Genomic DNA, 21,040 nt, shown 5'->3' with positions numbered 1-21,040 from the left:
AGGCAAAGAATAGGGTATGACTACACTTTGTGATCAGTTTTTATGTGCTTCTATATATGAGTAAGTCTGTAAGTGGCTAAATTTACTATGCAATATCAATTTGTACCAGAAGTTTCTCTGTTTTGTATTTGTGTGAAGGTACCATAATTATTTGTGTAATATTTATATTGTGTAATATTTTTCTTGTTTTTGTAATTATTTGTGTAACATTTATACTGTGTACTATTGACTTTTGTAATGCCTCAGATGATCTCTGAGGTCTCTACAACAATAAAAATCAATCAATGATAATAGGAAACTAATTTTCCTCGCAGATACACCACACATTTTGAAAAATATGAGGAACCACTTATTCAATGGACAATGAGTCTTCCTTTGAGAAAATGTTGTCGAGGAACGTGATCTGCCTCGTAATGAGGTACAAATAAATCGTGTAGAACAGTTGCTTGAGGTGGACAGTGGTTTAAGTCTTTAACTGGCACCACAACTGCGTGAGAAGCGTTTGATTCCAAACCATTACGAGAAAATGAAAGTTGGCTCGCCTACTGCCCTAATTAACAGCCAGACTGCGGCAGCCAGTGAGTATGCTGTCAAGACAGAGAAACTGCAGCAAAATACTTTAACCACAGCACGGTTTCTAAAGCACGTTCGTGAGTGGTTGTGCCTCATAACATACAGAGCTCTAAATATGATTCCGAGTCGTTCTGATGAACAAACATGCGGTGAGGCACTCTGTCATCTTAAGGACACTCTGTGTTTATTTCAAAACTTGAAAATTGGGCTAAAGGGTGCCTGGTGTAGTTTTGACAAAAATGGCTCTGAGCACTATGAGACTTAACTTCTGAGGTCATATTGGACATACATAAATATAAGGATGACCCATGAGGCATTTCAGTATTGTGCGTAACACAGAATTAATCTCATACCTGGTGTGGTGTGTGGAAGCTCTTACTGCCATGGCATACCACAACCTTGCTCATCACACTCAGTGTCAGGTTCTGTAAGTAAACAATTAAACAGTAAATCACAATGCAGGCATTGTATATTGGAACAGGGAAGTAACATTGGGCATACATGAATATAGAGCTGTCTCACAAGGCATTTCAGTATTGTGCCTAACACAGAATTAATCTCATACCTGGTGTGGTGTGTGGAAGCTCTTGCTGTCATGGCATACCACAACCTTGCTCATCACACTCAGTGGCAGGTTCTGTAAGTAAACAATTAAACAGTAAATCACAATGCAGGCATTGTATATTGGAACAGGGAAGTAACATTGGGCATACATGAATATAGAGATGTCTCACAAGGCATTTCAGTATTGTGTGTAACACAGAATTTATCTAATACCTGGTGTGCTATTTTGGACCTGTTGCTGCATTGGTTGACTCAAAGTTTGTTGCACATACGAACTGACAGGTACAGGGTTATAAATCATGTTCCATACATAGAACAGAAAAATTGCACTGGAGATGTGTGAAATAGAAGATATATCACATGCAGTGTGGTCCATTTCATGGAATTACCATCACATACCAGGTGATGCTTGTTGCATGTCTCACTGCTGTGTGTGCCACTGTGTTTTCACTCAGTAATTCTAATGGTATACTTAATCTGCCATACAGAGAAAGCACGTTATTCTCCAAGCGTTTACTCAATGCGGCATATTAAATTTTCATCAGTGTTATAGGAGCCTATTACTTGTGAGTCATCTGTGTAGAGGATGGTATCAGACTGAACAAAGCATGACATATCATTGTGTACTCTAAGTTCAAACTTATTTGCAGGTTCCAGCAATACTGATAGAATGACTGATTGGAAATACAGCAGCACACCACAGCAAATAAAAAATAATTTAACTGTGCTAACCCAGGAATTGTTCACTTCACCACAAAAAAAGGCTGTGGAATGTTTATGTGAAATACACTATTTGATAAAAACAAATGTGTCAAAAAGATATGTCTACCAGTAATTAAAACGATATTGTGGAGTTAACGATGCAGGATACTAAGTAACAAAACAAAATCATGAACACCATAAATAATATCACTGATTAAATTTTAAAAAAATATATCTTGTGCATATTTTATTTCAATCATCACCTAATGTATTATTTTTTGGGGTTCTCAGAAAACTAATGTCCTCAATGCTTTTAGACTACAAAAAATACTATCCGAGCCATAGTGGGAGCTGAAGCATAACCCACAGGTTTTTCAGTGAGAGTGATTGAGTCACAGACTAAAACTACATGAAAAAACTCTACATCACATGAACATGAAATTTATAAATAAAATTTGAAAGGGGAAGTATAACAAAATAGTAATAATAATACTGAAGCACACATGGTAAGATATCTGAAGGATATTGATACTATATCATACTGTAGAAAATGTACCGAATGATAATAATGTCAAGTAACAGCCCTATCTGTCTAAAGAAGTAACACCATATGCACTACCACAATAGATTATTGCCTTCGGTGATAACCATGTATTGTCTACCTGAAGGAGTAACTACATATGTATTATAACCTAGATTACGGTTATCAGTTTGTATAAAGAGGTGGAATTGATAGGGAACTTATGTCACTATCTTCATTTGTATGAGGCATGTTATGTAATGATAAAATTTTGAAGTGATTTTCATGTCAGAATTTTCATACTACATCCCAATGTAGAACTAATCACAACAGATTTGGGCACATGAACATTTAAAATATTTTAATATTAAATGCAAATAGTTGCAAATTAATGGTACAGACCTCCATCCAGAAGTGTTCTCAGGATGTTGTTTGTTTCTTCTGCATTAGGAACTGCCATGGATATGCGTTTTGAGGAACTTGTCTTCTTTGTTGAAAACAGCCTCCTCTGGGGCAAAAGTTTCCTCTTGAGACTTCTTTGTGGGCTAATGAAAGAGATACCACTACTGGTGCGAACAGCACCTACATTAACCTTTAACGAAGTCACCATTTTGTTAGCCAGCTGAACTTCAGTAGCTGACATGCCAGAAACAATTTCTGAAAACCTAGAAATAATTTTTCTCTTCTCTTCTGCCAATGCTTCTGGGGTGCAAGAATTAGCATTTCCACTTACTTGCTTCAAAATCACTTCTTTCTCATTAATGCAAGACATATCTCCAACATCTGTAGCTACTGCATCTTGTAATTCAGAAATTTCAAAAGGATTTGGTTCTGTACTGTCTAGCTGGCAAACATTATGTATATGCTTGCACATATTTAACTTAATGCTATAATCAATACACGTGCAGGAATACCTATGAATGCACACTTTACAGTCAGTGCACACTAATTTACAGTTACAGAAGATATTATTTTCTTCTACAAGGTAAACTTCATGTGATTTTGTGGCTGGTACTTCCCAACCTCTGCCTACTTTCCTAATTGAGTTCTTATTCATCAGAATGCTGCATTTGTGTTTATGGCGAATGTTTTTCATTTTACTTGTTAGCTTCCCTTTCACGTTGACAATGAGCCTGTCAAACAGCTTTGCTGTTACAAGCGACATCGTTGTGGGTTGGAGCTGCATGCCTGCTGCACCAGCTCGGTCAGCGCAGGGGCGGTTGACGCTATCTGTGGATAACGCCGCCGTCGGATCCCGCAGGTGTAGGTCCGGTGTGTGGAGCACGCAGACGAGCTGGTCGGAGGTGCTCGACTGGCCGCCTCCCAAGCAGCACCCAGCCGCCAGCAGCGCAGAGGCAGAGCCAGCCGTCATAGGGAAACGGAACAGTCCTCCATCTTGCTCTCGCTCCAGGCCCCTGAAGTGGCAAATGGCGGTGGTTTGTGGAACGTGCCCTACAGGGCGTCTGGCTCGGAGCTGTCCTCGAAGTAGCCGACGTCTGGCAGTCAGGCTGGCCGCAAGGTGAGGCGCAGGCCCGTGAGGTGACGCAGGGCGACTCACGGTGAGTTTCTGCGAACCGCACAGCTGAGTGGTGCTGCCCCCGCACGTTGGAGCGCAGCGTGACGTGGCGCAGTTGCTGCGCTTTGAGGTGACCCTGCGCAGTTCCTCTCGGTGCTTCTGGCTGTTGGTAGTTCGAAATGGAGGAAAAGCTAACTGAAGCCGTACGTGTTCGCAAAGTTCTGTACGACACAAGCCATGAAGATTACTTGAAAACGAAGCGGAAAGAAAGCTGAGAAGTGGGAGGAAGTGGCCAAGGAAACGGACACACGAAATGGTAAGTTGCATTGTAATTCGTTGTTAACATTCTATATTGACATTGTTAAAAGTCTGTAGCAAATTTTCGTGATGTGCTCTGTCCTGGTTAAATGTTTATCAAAAAAAAAAGAAATGCCTAGGTTCCTTACAATATCATTCCTTACTAGCGTGTAGCCCTCCATATCTACCAGTGAAAACGGAATAGATGGATTTAACCACGTCTTTGATCTTTGATATCAATGTAGAATCGAAACTGTGGTCCGAGTACATTTCTATATATATATATATATATATAAATTTTATAATGGGAAAACATAGTTACGAAAAATTGTCAAAAATTACCTGTATATAGGTTGTATATAATATATTACAGAAATAGGTACCTAAAAAGCATCCTGTATTAGAATGCAACGTTGTGTCAAAATTTCAAAGCAATCGGTCAATAGCTTTCGGAGGTTAGTGCCTATACACAAACTGACAAAACGTTTTTATATATAGAGATACATGTTCATCATAATAGCTTACCTTAAAAACCCATCTAGTTTCTCCTTGGTTCCAATGGACCTTGTAGCGTTGCATCCCTGTCTGTCAATTTCATGCACTTCTTGGAATTGATCACGGTTTAATCTAAAATAGTTCGTGAATTTTTCATCATCAAATTCCTTGGTTAAAGTGAATTCCCCATGACCTAGTCTTCTTTTCATGTACGCACTTTTTTCTGCCTTTTGTTCCATCAATACGATGTAACACACCGGAATCAGAGTCTGAAGTTACATCTATTAACACAGCAGAAGTAGTCGCCATCTCTGCCGGAGCCAAAGTCCCTCAGCAAACTGCGTATTGGGACTGCGATCCAGCTTGCGATGACTGTCGCCGTGAGGGATTTGGCGTGAGCGCCGTCTTACTTTCAGCCGCACATTCCCGTGGCCGCCGCTGCCAGCAGTCAGCCACGCACAGCGGCTGCATCCCCGCCACGTTTTTCTGCGGCATCGCAGCTTCTCGCCGTCCTCTTACGAGACCTCGTACAAACTCACTGACGTGTCGATACTGGCGCCTTTATAGCCTTAAAAGCATTCTTGTCTGACATCGACCCACCACCTCTTGTATGGACGACACTAAACCAAACCTGAGTCAAATCCTCACAGTGGGCTACTACCGCCCATCTTATGTGACTGGCGTGGAATCTGAACAGACGTCATCTTTCAAATGTAGAAACACTCACACTAACTTTCTGTCCCACAACTCCTTCTCGGCGTTGGGACTTTTTCCTTCTGTGTACAGTAATTTCGCAGTAAGAAAGCAGTTTGCAGCACACATGCGTGACTCGCCGTCGCCAACGTCGCGCTCTGAACTCCACACTTGTTCTGCTGGAGAAGACCTTCCGGCACTTTTATTACGACGTACAGTTTCATTCGTCCCAGTACAAGTTCCAATCGACGCATTACTGGACATTGCTTTATTAAGAAAAATGTTTAACTCCGCGCCGTCTGTTATTTCAGAAAACTATAAGTAGCTGTCACGATACACCTTGCCTAACGTTCTATCTATATATATAAAACAAAGTCGGGTTTGTTACAACACTTATAACTCGAGATCTGCTGGACCAATTTTCATGGTTTTTGATTTGTTGGAGGTGTCTCCGCCCCGAATAGCAGAATACATCTTAAAAATAATGAAAAATTGACGAATACTTGAAAAATGCGTTATTTTCCCTAAAAGTTCTTTAGTTTCGGAGCTGTCAATTTTTTTTGTCAAAATCTGTAAGTAATGATTGACATTTACGCATGCGTTCATAAACTATTTAAAATGGATGAATAAACTATTATGTGTATTTTTTTAAAAAAAAGATTGAAAAATATTACACGTGCATTCAGAAATGTGTAATGAATACTTAATCATTTCAATAAATGCTCATTTGTTTATTACATGTCAAACATTTGTTGTCCAATCCTGTCAAATACTGTAACAACTATTTATGTGTGCGTTCAGAAATTTATTTTGTGTAAAATATCTCCAAAGTTCAGGTAGGTACTGTTATATTTGTTTGTTTTAGACATTAATTTGTGTAAATTATTTATTAAATTAATTAAAGATTTATTCTACAGGTTAACAAAAGTGTAAATGTCTATTCATAGGTTGTCTATGATTTTTCTTGATAAGCTGTTGTCTATGTCTCGATTGTTTTATGTGGTTTTGTGCGAGTGCATATTCAGTATTACTATTAATAAAAATGCCGCGTCCTAGAAGATCTAATCTTTCCCAGCGGAGTCGTAATGCAATTAGGCAACGGAATATCGCGAGTCAATTATCTGACGAAGAACGAGAAATTGCCCGAGAAGAGCGCCGCGTTAGGATGGAGCAAAGAAGGGCCTTCATTCGTCCTTCTGCAATGACATATGTTCGTCATTATGGTCGGCCAGATCTATTCATTACATTTACATGTAATCCGAAATGGATGGAAATTATTCAACTGCTGCTTCTCGGACAAACATCAAGTGATCGACACGACATCACCGCACGGGTTTTCAAGCAAAAAATTCGGTCACTAATAAATTACATTGTTAAGCAACACGTCTTTGGGATTACTCGATGCTGGATGTATTCAGTCGAATGGCAAAAACGAGGCCCACCGCATGCTCACATTCTAATTTGGTTAGTAGACAGAATTCGGCCAGATCAAATAGATGACATCATATGTGCGGAGATTCCTGCTCCTGAAACCGATCCAGACCTACGTGATGCTGTAATCACGAATATGATTCATGGACCATGTGGCACTATCAACCGCCAATCACCGTGCATGGTCGACGGCAAGTGTTCCAAACGGTATCCGCGAAAATTCACGGCAGAGACCATTACAGGCAGCGATGGTTATCCATTGTATCGGCGTCGATCGCCCGATGGTAATGGTAGAACTATAACAACTAAAGTGAAAGGAAACGATTTCATAGTTGACAACAGTTGGATTGTTCCATATTCGCCACTTCTTTCCAAAACATTCAAGGCACATTGTAATGTTGAGTATTGCAATTCGGTCAAATCTATTAAATACATTTGCAAATATGTCACGAAAGGGAGCGACATGGCGGTTTTTGGTATCCAAACATCCAATATCAACGATGAAATCACGAGCTATCAAGTTGGTAGATATGTGAACTGCAATGAAGCAATTTGGCGTATATTCTCATTCCCTATTCACGAACGTTATCCCACTGTTGCACATTTGGGGGTGCACCTAGAGAACGATCAGAGAGTATATTTCACAGCGTGGAATGCTGCTCAACGTGCCGAAACACCTCCAGCGACAACACTGACCAGTTTCTTTGCGATTTGTCAAAACGATCCGTTCGCACGAACGTTGCTGTACTCGGAAATGCCACGTTATTACACTTGGAACGCTACATCGAAGAAATTTCAACGTCGGAAGCAAGGCGATGCAGTTCCTGGTCATCCAGATATGCGTTCTGCTGATGCTCTTGGTCGTATTTACACAGTTCATCCGAAGAATGATGAATGTTTCTATTTGCGGTTGTTACTGGTACATGTTCGAGGGCCAACAACATTTGAATCACTACGAACTGTTAATGGTATAGTGTGCCCCACATTTCGTGCAGCATGTCAAGAGCTGAATTTGCTTGAAAACGATACTCGTTGGGACACGACAATCGCTGAAGCAATTATTTCTGCATCTCCAAGTCAGATACGCATATTATTTGCTATCATCATTTCGACATGCTTCCCATCAAACCCACGTGATCTGTGGAACAAATACAAAGATAACATGTCACAAGACATTTTATATCGAATTCGTGTCAGCTCAAGAAATCCCGAACTTGAGGCGAACGAGGAGATGCATAACCAGGCTTTCCTCTTGATCGAAGATATGTGTTACCTCATGTGCGGCAGCTTGTTAGTTAGGTTAGGAATGCCAGCGCCAGATCGCGGAATGAATGACGCATTTAATAGAGAATTGGAACGTGAACGTGAATATGATCCACATGAACTAATCCAATCAGTTCAAACGAATGTACCACTGTTGAATCCTAAGCAGAAGGAGGTCTGTGATACACTGATTAATGCAATTGATGATGGAAATGGTGGCTTATTTTTTTTGGATGCCCCCGGTGGAACTGGGAAGACATTCCTCATGTCATTGATTTTGGCCACTGTACGTGCGAGATCCGAAATTGCGGTAGCAATTGCTTCTTCTGGAATAGCGGCCACATTGTTAGACGGATACCGTACGGCTCACTCAGCGTTAAAATTGCCCTTAAACCTTCAAACTACTGAACAGCCGACATGTAACATTTCGAAACACTCCGCAATGGCCAAAGTTTTAGTAGCATCAAAAATCATCATATGGGACGAATGCACAATGGCGCACAAACGCGCATTGGAAGCACTAGACCGAACATTAAAAGATCTGCGCAATGACTCGAGATCTTTTGGTGGTTCAATGATTTTATTATCTGGCGATTTCCGACAAACACTACCAGTAATTCCAAGATCTACTGCTGCCGACGAAATAAACGCTTGCCTCAAAGCATCAAATCTGTGGCGATATGTAAACAAACTTCAACTGTCTGTAAATATGAGAGTTGCATTGTTGAACGATCTATGTGCTGATGATTTCTCGAAGCAATTGCTGACTATCGGTAATGGCCGTGTTCCTGTTGACGAATTTAGCGGTTTGATTTCATTTCCTCCAAATTTTTGCAATTTCGTCTCATCAAAAGACGAGCTTATCAACAAAGTATTTCCGGATATCATTGCTAACCACAAAAATACTAAATGGTTAAGTGAGCGAGCAATTTTGGCGGCTAAAAATAAAGATGTAGATGACCTCAATTTTATAGTTCAAAATCAAATCGTAGGTACTCTGTATTCATTCAAATCTATCGACTGTGTAACAAACGAAGAAGAAGCCACTAATTATCCAACTGAATTTTTGAACTCCTTGGATGTGCCTGGTTTACCACCGCACAATTTACAACTGAAGGTTGGCTCGGTAGTCATCATGCTTAGAAATTTAAACCAACCAAAACTGTGCAATGGAACGCGTTTGGTGATAAGAAAACTGATGAGCAATGTGATTCACGCGTCGATACTTAAAGGAAAATTTAAAGATGAGGAAGTTCTTATTCCAAGGATTCCGATGATCCCGACAGATATGCCCTTTGAGTTTAAACGAATTCAATTCCCGATTCGTCTTGCCTTCGCCATGACGATCAACAAATCACAGGGCCAATCCTTGACTATTTGTGGCCTCAATCTAGAAAATGCGTGTTTTTCTCATGGTCAATTGTACTTGACATGCTCACGTGTCGGCAAACCATCCGCATTATTTGTTCTTGCGCCTGACCAAAAAACAAAGAATGTCGTTTACCACAAGGTGCTTGAATGAAAATCCGATTAATGAATTAATAAGAGTATATCCCAACCTGCACAACATAGTTTTCAATGATTTTTTTCTGACATGCGTTTGAAATACTTAATTATTATTATTTTTTTAATTTTTATTCTCATTCTGTATGTATTCATCATCATCATTCATCAAAATAAAATACTATCTATATTAATATTATTTTGTATCATTGTATTACGTTCATCAAAGCCTAAATTAGTTCAGCTAAAAGGTAACACGACATTCATTGACTGTTAGGCGGTACGAAGTTCGCCGGGTCAGCAAGTTGTATATAAATATACAGACAGGACCGAAAGATCGATCTCTCTACCGTAACTGATAGAAGCAAATACGCTATTCAAGTTCCGTTACATCTATCTTGACTGGTATTGTTACAAGGGGGCATCGTGCATGCCGATACCTTTGGCCTCGTGCGGGCCAGTGTTCATATCTCGATCAGCGTCGGCAACCTACAACAGTTAAGTTTGTCATCGTTTTGGATCCGATAGGGCATACATCGGATGCACAGTGTAGCGTGATGTTGGCGGTTTGTTTGTGCGTCAGTGGGCGAGCTCGTCGGTTTGCCTGCCATGGACTGTCGGTCGGCTCTGAAGGCAGCTGGCGGTTTCCAGTCAACGTCACTGAGACGCAGGGGCTAGCCGATGTTCGTCGCTTGTCGGTGTATGTTAGCTTGCCGTAGGTGGTTATGCCCTAGCTAGTAGTGTCTTTGGCCGCTTATGCTCCCACCTATGGTTGTGATCGTAGTTTCCCAGAGTAAGGTCAAAGGATTGTTCGAGTGTCTCGATTTCCCGTATAGTCATGAGGCATGTTTTTTGAATACTTTCAAGGCGGCATTCATTGTGAAGGTTCACGGTGTGTGTGTAGTGTGGAGTGTTGCTAATGATTTGTAGCACTTTGTTCTGTATGATCTGCAGGTGGCGCAGTCGTGTAGGAGCTGCATATCCCCAGATGGGAGCTGTGTACGTCATCAGAGGTCTAATCAGTGTCACGTATATGGACCTCGACACCCTGCTATTCAGTGTGCTTTCCCCTGTCGAGCATTGGGTAGAGTTTTTTGAGCCTCGCGTGTGCTCTGTTGGCAACATATTCTCTGCGGTCCCCCCGTGTAAGTTTCCGGTCCAGCCAGACACCGAGATATCTGACTTTCTCTTGGAAACGTGTTGGGTGTGTATGTAGCGTTATCTGTCTACTGTGTTGATGTTTGCACAGTACTTTTGGTCTGCTCGTAAACACAACTGCTCCGCACTTGTCGACATTTACTTTGATACGCCACCATTACACCCGAGGCTCGGCAGTTCTGAGTGCCGTCTGTATCCGTGAATTAATGTTCGACGGTTTCCAGTCTCGCACGAGGATGGCTGCGTCATCTGCGTAGATGGCTAACGTAGTGTTTTGTGTTGCTGGGAAGTCGTTAATGTACAGGTGGAACAAGATGGGTCTTAGGATGCTTCCCTGGGGTACTCCAGCTCGGATACCGTCTCGTGTCGATTGTTTGCCCTGCACGTCAGTGTTGAAACATGTGTTTGTGAGACACGAGTGTAGGAGACGTACGAGTCCGTCCGGGAAATCAGCTTTGCTCAGTTTGCGTATAAGGCCGTCGTATCCCGTACCACCACACTTATAACATTTTACGCCCACTGTAAACACTGTTTGTCTGTCACGCACCCCTGTTGCCACATCTATTTCCTCACATTGGATTGCCAGATCAATGGACGAATACATTCTTACAGAGTCCCTTCACTCAGTTTCCGCCACATATGCACTGGTAACCCCTTAAAAAGGCGTCAAGTGCCATTTGCTCTGCCTCCTGCAACAGAACACCATTCGTTTCATCGCTCTGACCCAACTCGTCAGTATACTCAGTAATTTCCCTTATCCTGTCCGCAAGTTTCTCTACCATCTCCCCCTGTCTGTTCGTCATTGTACTCGACCTCTCCCTAAAGCACCGAGCGCTATTCTGTTTCTTGTACCTCTGTAAAAGCCCCTCCTTCAACTGCTTAAACTGCCCTGCCTTCCTCAACTCCTCACAACACCTGTTAATCTAATCTCGGCTACACGTTACAACTGTTCACGAGACCGACCACTCGTCGCAGCTGAAGTTTCCGAGTCCTCCACAAACGAATGCACATCCTCAGATGCCTTGCCACAAAACGGAATAATCGAAATTTCGGTAGCTGGATCAATCTCCAGCTGCGGCATTCTAGGCAACGAGGACTGATCAGAAGCGGTTTCCCGCTCACTTCTAGCGGTTAATTCACTCCTCAACTGCATATTGTCCGCTGTCAACTGTGCTACCTTTTCCAACAAAATCTGTACTGCTTCTGGTTCTGACACACCTCACATTCCTGACTCTGCCATTGTGTTGCTTTTGTTCCCCGTTAATCCCTAAACAGAACAATTAAGTACAAAAATAACCCGACACGCTACACCTCAGTATCATTATAGTAATGTCGTGCTCAAACCAATACAAAAGTAATTAAATACCACGAAAAAAAATTTTACGGCCCCAAATACACTGACACTTCCTCTGACAACAGAAAATACCGTTCCCACGCAAAACATCTGCAATGGCCTGCCACGAGTCATACTCAAAAACACAAAAAAGAAAGAAAACGTCCAACACTCAAAAGAAAACTGGTCAAACTCACCACATCTCGTGACTGTAATGCCGGCGGTGGGCTTGAACGTCGTGCCTTACAGACGATGTCCGCTACTCTGACACCGAATGCTGTCGCACCTGCTGACACCAAATGTCACAGGAACACCAAATGTAGCGGGAAGAGGTAGGTGGCCCGTGTTAAGACTCGTCCGAGCTTTACGAGTGACGTATCGTTCCCAACTACACCGCCGGATTTCCGTCGGTCTGCGTCACAGGGTCCCAAAATGCTGAGGACGCCACCTCAGCTACCCTGTGCAGTGCTCTGCTAATGTGTCGGCCCTGTACGGCCGCAGTGATATGCCGGCCGGTGTGGCCGAGTGGTTCTACGCGCTGCAGTCCGGAACGGCGCGACCGCTGTGGTCGCAGGTTCGAATCCTACCTCGGGCGTGGATGTGCGTGACGTCCTTAGGTTAGTTAGGTTTAAGTAGTTCCAAGTTCTAGCGGACTGGTGACCTCAGATGTTGAGTCCCACAGTGCTCAGAGCCATTTTTTTGCAGTGATATGACGCCATCAGGGCTGCGCCTGCAGCAGACTCAGCAGCCTCCATCCTGCACTGACAGATGCAGGGTGGATCGCACTGCGCTTCCTCGCCCGCGGTACTGAGCTGTGTAGTGGCCCGTCACTGGCTGGCTACAGAGGGTCGAACCGGCGACCTGCCGTGGACTGGAAGTCTGGTGCCCCGTCTGCTGCCGTGTGTAGCCGGTGCTGGGACGTGCTCGACCGTCCGGGAGAGCTGCCACACTCGAATGCTCTGTCAGTGAACTGGCACCTAGCTACACGCAGCTGTGCGCCCGTTTTGCTAAATGCACCCCTCCGCCTCACGTACCCCTAACACTCAGGTCGGCCAGTGGGCCCCTTCTGCCTGTCGCTTACGCCATGTAAACCGCTGCGTGTACTTTTCCTCGCGGTTCTTCGCCCCTGTGGCCTCCATTTTGCTTCTCAACTGCTGGTGAGCGTAACTCACTGTAAACAGGCCCGTGCCTGGCTGTAACTTCTGCACTCAGAAACATTCCACCAAAACTGACTTTTCCTGTCCCACACGGTACGTACTTTATGTCTACCGTCTGTTTTCTCTGGCCCACATTTATTTCTTTTTTAATACGCATCTTTGTCGTTAAATGTCCGCAGTACATCACCTTTGGTAACTTCTGATGTTATTGGCCAAAGCTGACGGGTTGTATGCCATTCTTCAGTTGTCCCGATTATCGCACCTGGCAACTGTAACACTCACGACGTTAAAACTCGTAACCTGGTTTTATACCTTTGAAAATCGTACTGCTCAAAGACCTGGAACGGAAGGCTTCTTATTCGAATTTGCACACAGCAGATACTGTCTTTATCAATACTAGACCGGAGACTCGTAAGTGGCACTTGGTCTACTGTTGTAAAACTACAATTTGTATTGTGGTTTGTGGATTTGTGATGCAAAATTGAAAATCAAACGTTGGCGAAGTGGCACTTGGTCTTTTTCAATACTTTACGGCAACTGTTGCCGCGATGACAATGGTGATTTGTTTTCCAAACGGACTGTGTTGTTTCCCAACAGAATGTGCTCATAGCAGAACGTTTGGTCTAATTATTCGTAACACTGTCCAACAATATTCATTCCTTGGCATATCATTTCCGTTAAGCTTCATTTGTAGCGACATTTATAACACGTGTTCCACCTACTATTTGTTCTTGAGATTATTTATTTTGATGGACTATTGTAGAAACAGCTGTCAAATATCAAGAAATTGAAAAATCGTCTATACTGTTAAGTTTGCTGTCCTTCTACATTCGTCTTATTTTGTTCCAGTCAGTCACTTCCTGTAGCAAAACAGTTCTGCCAAGAACTACCTGACAAAGGACTTAGGGAATACCCTCCGGCTCTTACAGCTAAACACAGAGGGAACAAGCAGAGCAAAAGGTGAGTATCTTACTCAAATATTGACTGAAAACAAGGTGGACGTTGTTCTACTACAGGAAACCCACTGCTCAGACGAAACCCAACTTCATTCCAGGTGTAAGCTCCCTGGCTACACGTTAGCTGCTGCGACATACCATGCAAGTTACGGATCTGCAACATATATCAAGAATGATGTTGAAGAGGTAACAGATGTCCAAACAAAAGCGGAAAATAACATCCATACCATCAGGCTGAAAGTCGCCAACACGGAGATTGTGAACATCTATAAGCCCCGAGCACAACCATGGGTAAATGAAGCTGCTCAAAATATCCCACATCCAGGAATAGTAATTGGAGACTTCAACAGCCATAACACACAATGAGGCTACAGAACCACGAATGAAGATGGTGAGAAAGTATCAGAATGGGCTGAAATGGAACGCCTTTTCTTACTATTTGACGGGAAGGACAAACGGAAATTCCGCTGAGCTAGATGGGCTCAGGACTACACTCCCGATCTCTGTTTTGCTACCACCAACAACAAAGGACTACCCTTTCAGAGCAGCAGGAAGGTGCTCAGTGATTTCCCTAGAAGCCAACACCGACCGACCTGTACTGGTGAAAATTGGACTCGAAATCCCAGTAGTGAAGTCTATACCAAAGCCACGATGGAACTTCCAAAAAGCCAAATGGGAAAAATTCTCTGAAGAGGTTGATCATATTATTCAGTTTATTCCACCTAAAGTTAGGCACTGCGACCACTTTGTTAGACTAATTCATTCCATTGCCAGAAAACATATTCCAAGAGGCTACAGAGAGAACTGCATTCCTGGATGGAGCCCTAGATGTCAAGAATTGTACGACGAATTTAAAACGACTCGAGACACCGAGGTAGCAGATGAATTGATTTCGGCCCTAGATTCAGCTAGGCAAAAGAAATGGATGGAACTAACTGAAAACATGTCTTTCTGACACTCGAGTAAGAAAGCTTGGAATTTATTAAGAAAGCTTGGCACTGCCACAAAAGGTAATATCTTATCAGTCAAATTAAATCCTAACAAAATAGCAGCCAGGATTGTTAATATAACAAGAACACCAAGCAACAACAACAAACAGAAACCCAAAGAAATAAAACATGAGCTAAAGTCTAAAATGTCTCAAGCACAGCCTTCCGAATTTGCACAGAAAATCTCTGCATCCGAAGTTGTTTCAGCCCTAGATACTCTGAAATCTGGTAAAGCGGCTGGTTGTGATGGTATATACCCAGAGTTCCTTAAACATGCTGGCCAAGGTGCAGTGCAGTGGCTAACTGCACTGTTTAATGAAATTCTCGCAACAGGAAGACTGCCAAAGCTTTTTAAGAAAACTAAAACAATTGCCATCCTGAAACCGTCAAAATCTGGTAACAATCCTGAAGACTATAGACCCATTGCACTTCTAAGTGTCTGCTATAAACTGCTGGAGAGAGTACTCTATAATAGAATTGCACCAACTATCCTGAAACACATTCCTGTAGAACAGGCTGGCTTCAGACAAGACCGCAGTTGTAGCGACCAAGTGCTAGCGTTGGCAACATACATAGAGGAGGCCTTCGGAGACCTGAAGAAAACAATGGCCGTGTTGATTGACCTAAGATCAGCATATGATACAGTGTGGCGGAAATGCATGCTTCTTAAGTTCTTAAGAATAATTCCATGTAAAATAATTGCACAACTACTCAATAACATGCTGTCCAACAGGAAATTCCAAGTTCACCTAAAAGGTCAAGTAAGCAAGGTATACAATTTAAATGATGGACTACCACAAGCATCAGTATTGGCCCCCCTACTTTTCAATTTGTATGTCGCTGACTCGCTAGAAACGAAAGTGGGACACGCTTCTACGTCTCCTACTGGCACGGAACGCCACTTACTGCCGGGATCGTGTAGTGTCCCCACGGCAGAGGTGGCAGCCGCTAACGGGGCCCCCCATTTTATTACTCGGGCTTCCCTCCCCGGCGTTTCGGTACGTACCGACACGGCGAGCGGCCCGCGGGCTGTCGACCGGTGCTACTCCCGTCACCCTTCGTCTCTGCTATCCGTGACCACCTCTCTGCCCTCAGTCGTCTTTCTCTGGGTCCCGAGTCGTGTGGGCGTCCCGGGGAATGAACTGGCTGACCGTTTTGCTAGAGAAGCGTGTATTTACCGACTGTTCGCTTCCGTGATTCCGGGTGCAGATGTGGGGATCCAGATCGAATCTCTCTTTGCTCGAAAGTAGAACGACAGCCGGTGCGCTACTGCTTTCGGTAACGAACTTTATACAGTCGAGGCACCTACTGCAGTTAGGCGCTCTCCGTTCCCTCCTCTCGGGAGTAGTCGGACGTCTTCTGCCGTCTACGCGTCGGCCTTACCGGACTCGCCCGTCTTTTTCCCTCGTGTGACGGGCCACCCCCACAGTGTAGCTGTGGAGCCGGACTGACGGTGTCCGATATATTGGAGGAATGTCCCCTCCTTTTGGCCCCCTGTACTAAGTATAGCGTCATAGATTCTTTCGTACACAATTCGGGGACAGTCGAACTGGTCCTCAGTTTCCTACACGAAAGTGATTTTTATTTTCAGTTATAACTTTTTGCTTTACTCGTGGAGTAGGGGTAGGTTGATTGTGGTTGGGGCCTCTCTTCGTGCTTTTCTCAGTCTGGGACCTGTGTCCACTCCCCCCCCCCCCCCCCCCCTCCTCTGTAAAGACCTCTTTTTTATCCCTCTGTTTCTCCAGTTTTCAGATTTGGTGTACCTTTTTATGCCTTCTACTGTGTGTCTGTTTTAACTTCCTTTCTTTATAGTTCGACCCCTCTGACTGGATGCACCCACTTTTAGCACACCCTTACACAAGTAACTTTTGAATCTCAGGACTGATGACCTAACCCCCGCGGCCCCCCAATCGATCGGTCGACTGTCACAGTATCACTACCTCGAGAGGAATGTTGCAGTTGTGCGTCGTATTCTTCAGACTTCATCCCCTAGGCCAGTGGTTCCCAGCAGGTGGTCCGTGCACCCCCGGGGGTCCGCGAGCTGTGCCGGAGGGGTACGCAAGATGTTATTAGAATAAAAAATATATTAAATATATTTCGTACGATAACAGATTATTTGTCTTGGCCGCTTCCTGCACGAGCAGAGCTTTGGCGAACGCTATCTTCTGCGTCTAGTGTCTTCCTAGAGCCGACTAGCACTAGCACACTCTAGCGCAAAACTAGAATTAGATAGAGGCAAAAATTACAGACTTCCGGGCATCGGCACGCGAGGACTACGAGAAACTAGCCAATGAAAAGGATCCGTGTGCAACCACTTATCGGTGTAAGCGAGAATTTTCTTCCTCGTGTTTTGTGAAAAACTAATATAGGAAGCGGCTCGACATGCGGTCGGATTTCAGAGTGAAAGTTTCGAGTTTGGAACCTAATACATCAGAAATAATGGACTCAAAGGTCAGATCGAACTCATCTCACTAAGAACTGAAAGTTAAAACTAATTATATACTGATGGAGTTCTCTGTTATTAACTGTATTTTTCAAATACATAATACCTTGTATGAAATTAGTGTTTTCATATTTTTCACACGTGTCTACTCAATGCAATCCCAAGTGTAGTACACTTGAAAGACCAATACATTCAGTTTTAATTTTTTCCTGTCATTTTCAGTTCATACTCAATTTTTTATTTTTTACGGAATTTGTTATACTAAACACCCAGGTATGAAGACAAAGATTTTGAGCGAAAATCAAAATTTAACGATAACAATGATGGTTAAATTGAAAAAATTTTAAGCTCAATATTTTTTAAATAATGAATATGTCAATGTTTTTTAAGCACCAAGAATAGAAAACGTATAAAAAGACTTTCAATTTAGCTTTTTTAGGTGCTCGATACTGTGATACGACGAGGTACCGATCGTGCTCGATTAGTGGGTCCTCTAGAAAATTTTGTTGGGAACCGCTGCCCTAGGCAAACTGAGTAACGTGAGAAGCATGTTCAAAAAGGAACAGGAATTTGTTAATTTCACGGGGTCTATATGTCTAATTTTCAAGCTTTTGTTTATCTTGTTGATTCACACGTTCTTGATGTATGTTTGCATTTTCTGCTGTTTTGAAGATTTATTTCATTTTTGACGTATGAAAATGTTATATCTGCTCTCGAGTGCTCTGGATGCTGTGGCACATAAATTACTGATGGCACTGTGGAACAAATAAAGAAAATGGTCCAGGAAAATTGTCAAATCACCATCAGAGAGGTTGCTAATGATGTCGGCATACCCTCGGGCTCTAGCCGAACAATTTGTTTTAGATGTTTCGGGCGTGAAGAGTGTAGCAGCAAAGTAAGTTTCGAAATTGATGAACGAATTTGACAATCGTCCAGAACTTCTAAGGAAAATTATAACAGGTGACGAAACGTGGGTACACGATATGGCGTCGAAACTGAGGCCCGGTGGTCCCAGTGGAAACTGCGCGAAAAGCCGAGTCTGGAAAACGTACAACGTGAAGACTCTTCCCACTCTTTACTTCTATTTGCAATGGAATAGTGCATCGTGTGTTCCTGCCTTACGGTCATAAGGTCAGTAACAAATCTGGAAGTTACGTGCCATTTGCACGAAGCTGTCCAAAGAAAGCAACCAGAAATGTGGCAAAACCACTTGTGGAAAACGCATCACGATCATCTGCTCACTCACGTCTCAATGCAAAAAAAAAAAAAAAAAAAAAATCGTGAACCTCAGCCACCGTATTCGCCGAACACGGCTTGTTCCTTTTCTGTTCCCGAGGCTGAAGAGGACTTCATCGTGCCACCATTGGTGACATAAAAGCAGAATCGCTGAACACCTGTCAGAAAGTGAGTTCCGGAAGTGCTTCTGAGATTGGAAAAAGCAGTGGCACAAGTGTATTGCATCTGAGGGAGTTACTTTGAAGGGAACAAAGTTGATGTTGATGAATAAATAAAGATTCTTCGAGAACAACAAATATTTCCATACCTCTTGATCACACCATGTATATAGTAAACAGTTGCCAAGATACTGGGCCAACAACCTGTACCCGAAAGTAAATAAATTGAGTTTACTGCCAGTGATACAGCATTTGGTCAAATCGAGATCGAGCTTTTGGGAGAAAGAGAGCGAGGGTTTTAAAAATTGCAAAGGTGGCATTGTAGCGTAACTCGCAGCAGTCCACAAATTTCTGAATAAATATGTATACGTATTCTTGAAGAATGTTATGGTCTCTCCGGCATTACCCACTGGGAGACCAGAATTACTGTGTATCTGTCACCACTGCGCCCCAATATAGAACATTCTCGAGATCAGATCTCCTCAAGTGGGATGTTTTCTTCTTACTTGCTCGGGTGGAACGTGTCGAGCTGTGCCTCTACACGGAAAAAGCCGTAATTGCCTATCCCTCTCCCCCGTATATGTGGAATGTGGTCCTATTTGAAATTAATTACTTAGACTAACAGTAAGCTACAGTAATTGTATTCGTTCATCTGAGTTTTTAGTAGAGTAACAGGTTGCAGTCTAATAGTGAGGAAGAATAAAAATATTTCCAGTAACTTACACTGTATTCTAGTTTTCAGTCAGTTACAAATGTTTCTTTTTGTTACAGTTGCAATAGTCTTTCTGAACCTTAGCTCTCTTTATATCATCATTCAATACTGAAAAAACCCATTTAATGACTATTCACAAAAGGTCTCTCTATCGTACTTCAGGAAAGAAACGGCCAAAACAGTATCTTATATCTCTCAATCACAGAATTTAATCATAATCCCATTATTACATATTGAAGACAAAGAACATAAATTTTTATTAATTGTAGTTACACCGCTGGCACCTCATATTTAAACCCCATTTGTCCATTTAAGTAATAAATGGACAATGGGGTTTAAACACATGGGCTGAAAACACAGCTGCAGTCTGTAAGACTTTCCCTTTCTCTGATACCAAACAAGGCTTCAGAAGTGCTAAACAAATCAATATCATTCTTACCCCCCATGAACCAAGGGCCTTGTGATGGCCGTACCGTAGGTACAACCACAGCGGAGGGGTACCTGTTGAGAGGCCAGACAAACGTGTGGTTCCTGAAGAGGGGCAGCAGCCTTTTCAGTAGTTGCAGGGTCAACAGTCTGGATGATTGACTGATCTGGCTTTGAAACAGTAACCAAAACAGCCTTGCTGTGTTGGTACTGCGAACGGCTGAAAGCAAGGGGAAACTACAGCCGTAATTTTTCCCGAGGGCACGCAGCTTTACTGTATGATTAAATGATGATGGCGTCCTCTTGGGTAAAATATTCCGCAGGTAAAATAGTCCCCCATTCGGATCTCCGGGCGGGGACTACTCAGTAGGACGTCGTTATCGGGAGAAAGAAAACTGGCGTTCTACGGATCGGAGCGTGGAATGTCAGATCCCTTAATCGGGCAGGTAGGTTAGAAAATTTAAAACGGGAAATGGATAGGTTAAAGTTACATATAGTGGGAATTAGTGAAGTTCGGTGGCAGGAGGAACAAGACTTTTGGTCAGGTGATTACGGGGTTATAAATACAAAATCAAATATAGGTAATGCAGGAGTAGGTTTAACAATGAATAAAAAATAGGAGTGCGGGTTAGCTACTACAAACAGCATAGTGAATGCATTCTTGTGGCCAAGATAGACACAAAGTCCCTGCCTACTACAGTAGTACAAGTTTATATGCCAACTAGCTCTGTAGATGATGAAGAAATTGATGAAATGTATGATGAGATAAAAGAAATTATTCAGGTAGTGAAGGGAGACAAAAATTTAACAGTTCTGGGTGACTGGAATTCGAGAGTAGGAAAAGGGAGAGAAGGAAACATAGTGGGTGAATATGGATTAGGGCAGAGAAATGAAAGAGGAAGCCGTCTGGTAGAA

The sequence above is a fragment of the Schistocerca serialis genome, unplaced genomic scaffold (genome assembly GCF_023864345.2).
Source record: "Schistocerca serialis cubense isolate TAMUIC-IGC-003099 unplaced genomic scaffold, iqSchSeri2.2 HiC_scaffold_1420, whole genome shotgun sequence".
Classification (NCBI taxonomy): domain Eukaryota; kingdom Metazoa; phylum Arthropoda; class Insecta; order Orthoptera; family Acrididae; genus Schistocerca; species Schistocerca serialis.
The sequence above is the reverse complement of the archived record's forward strand: the minus strand, read 5'-3'. Positions refer to the sequence as shown.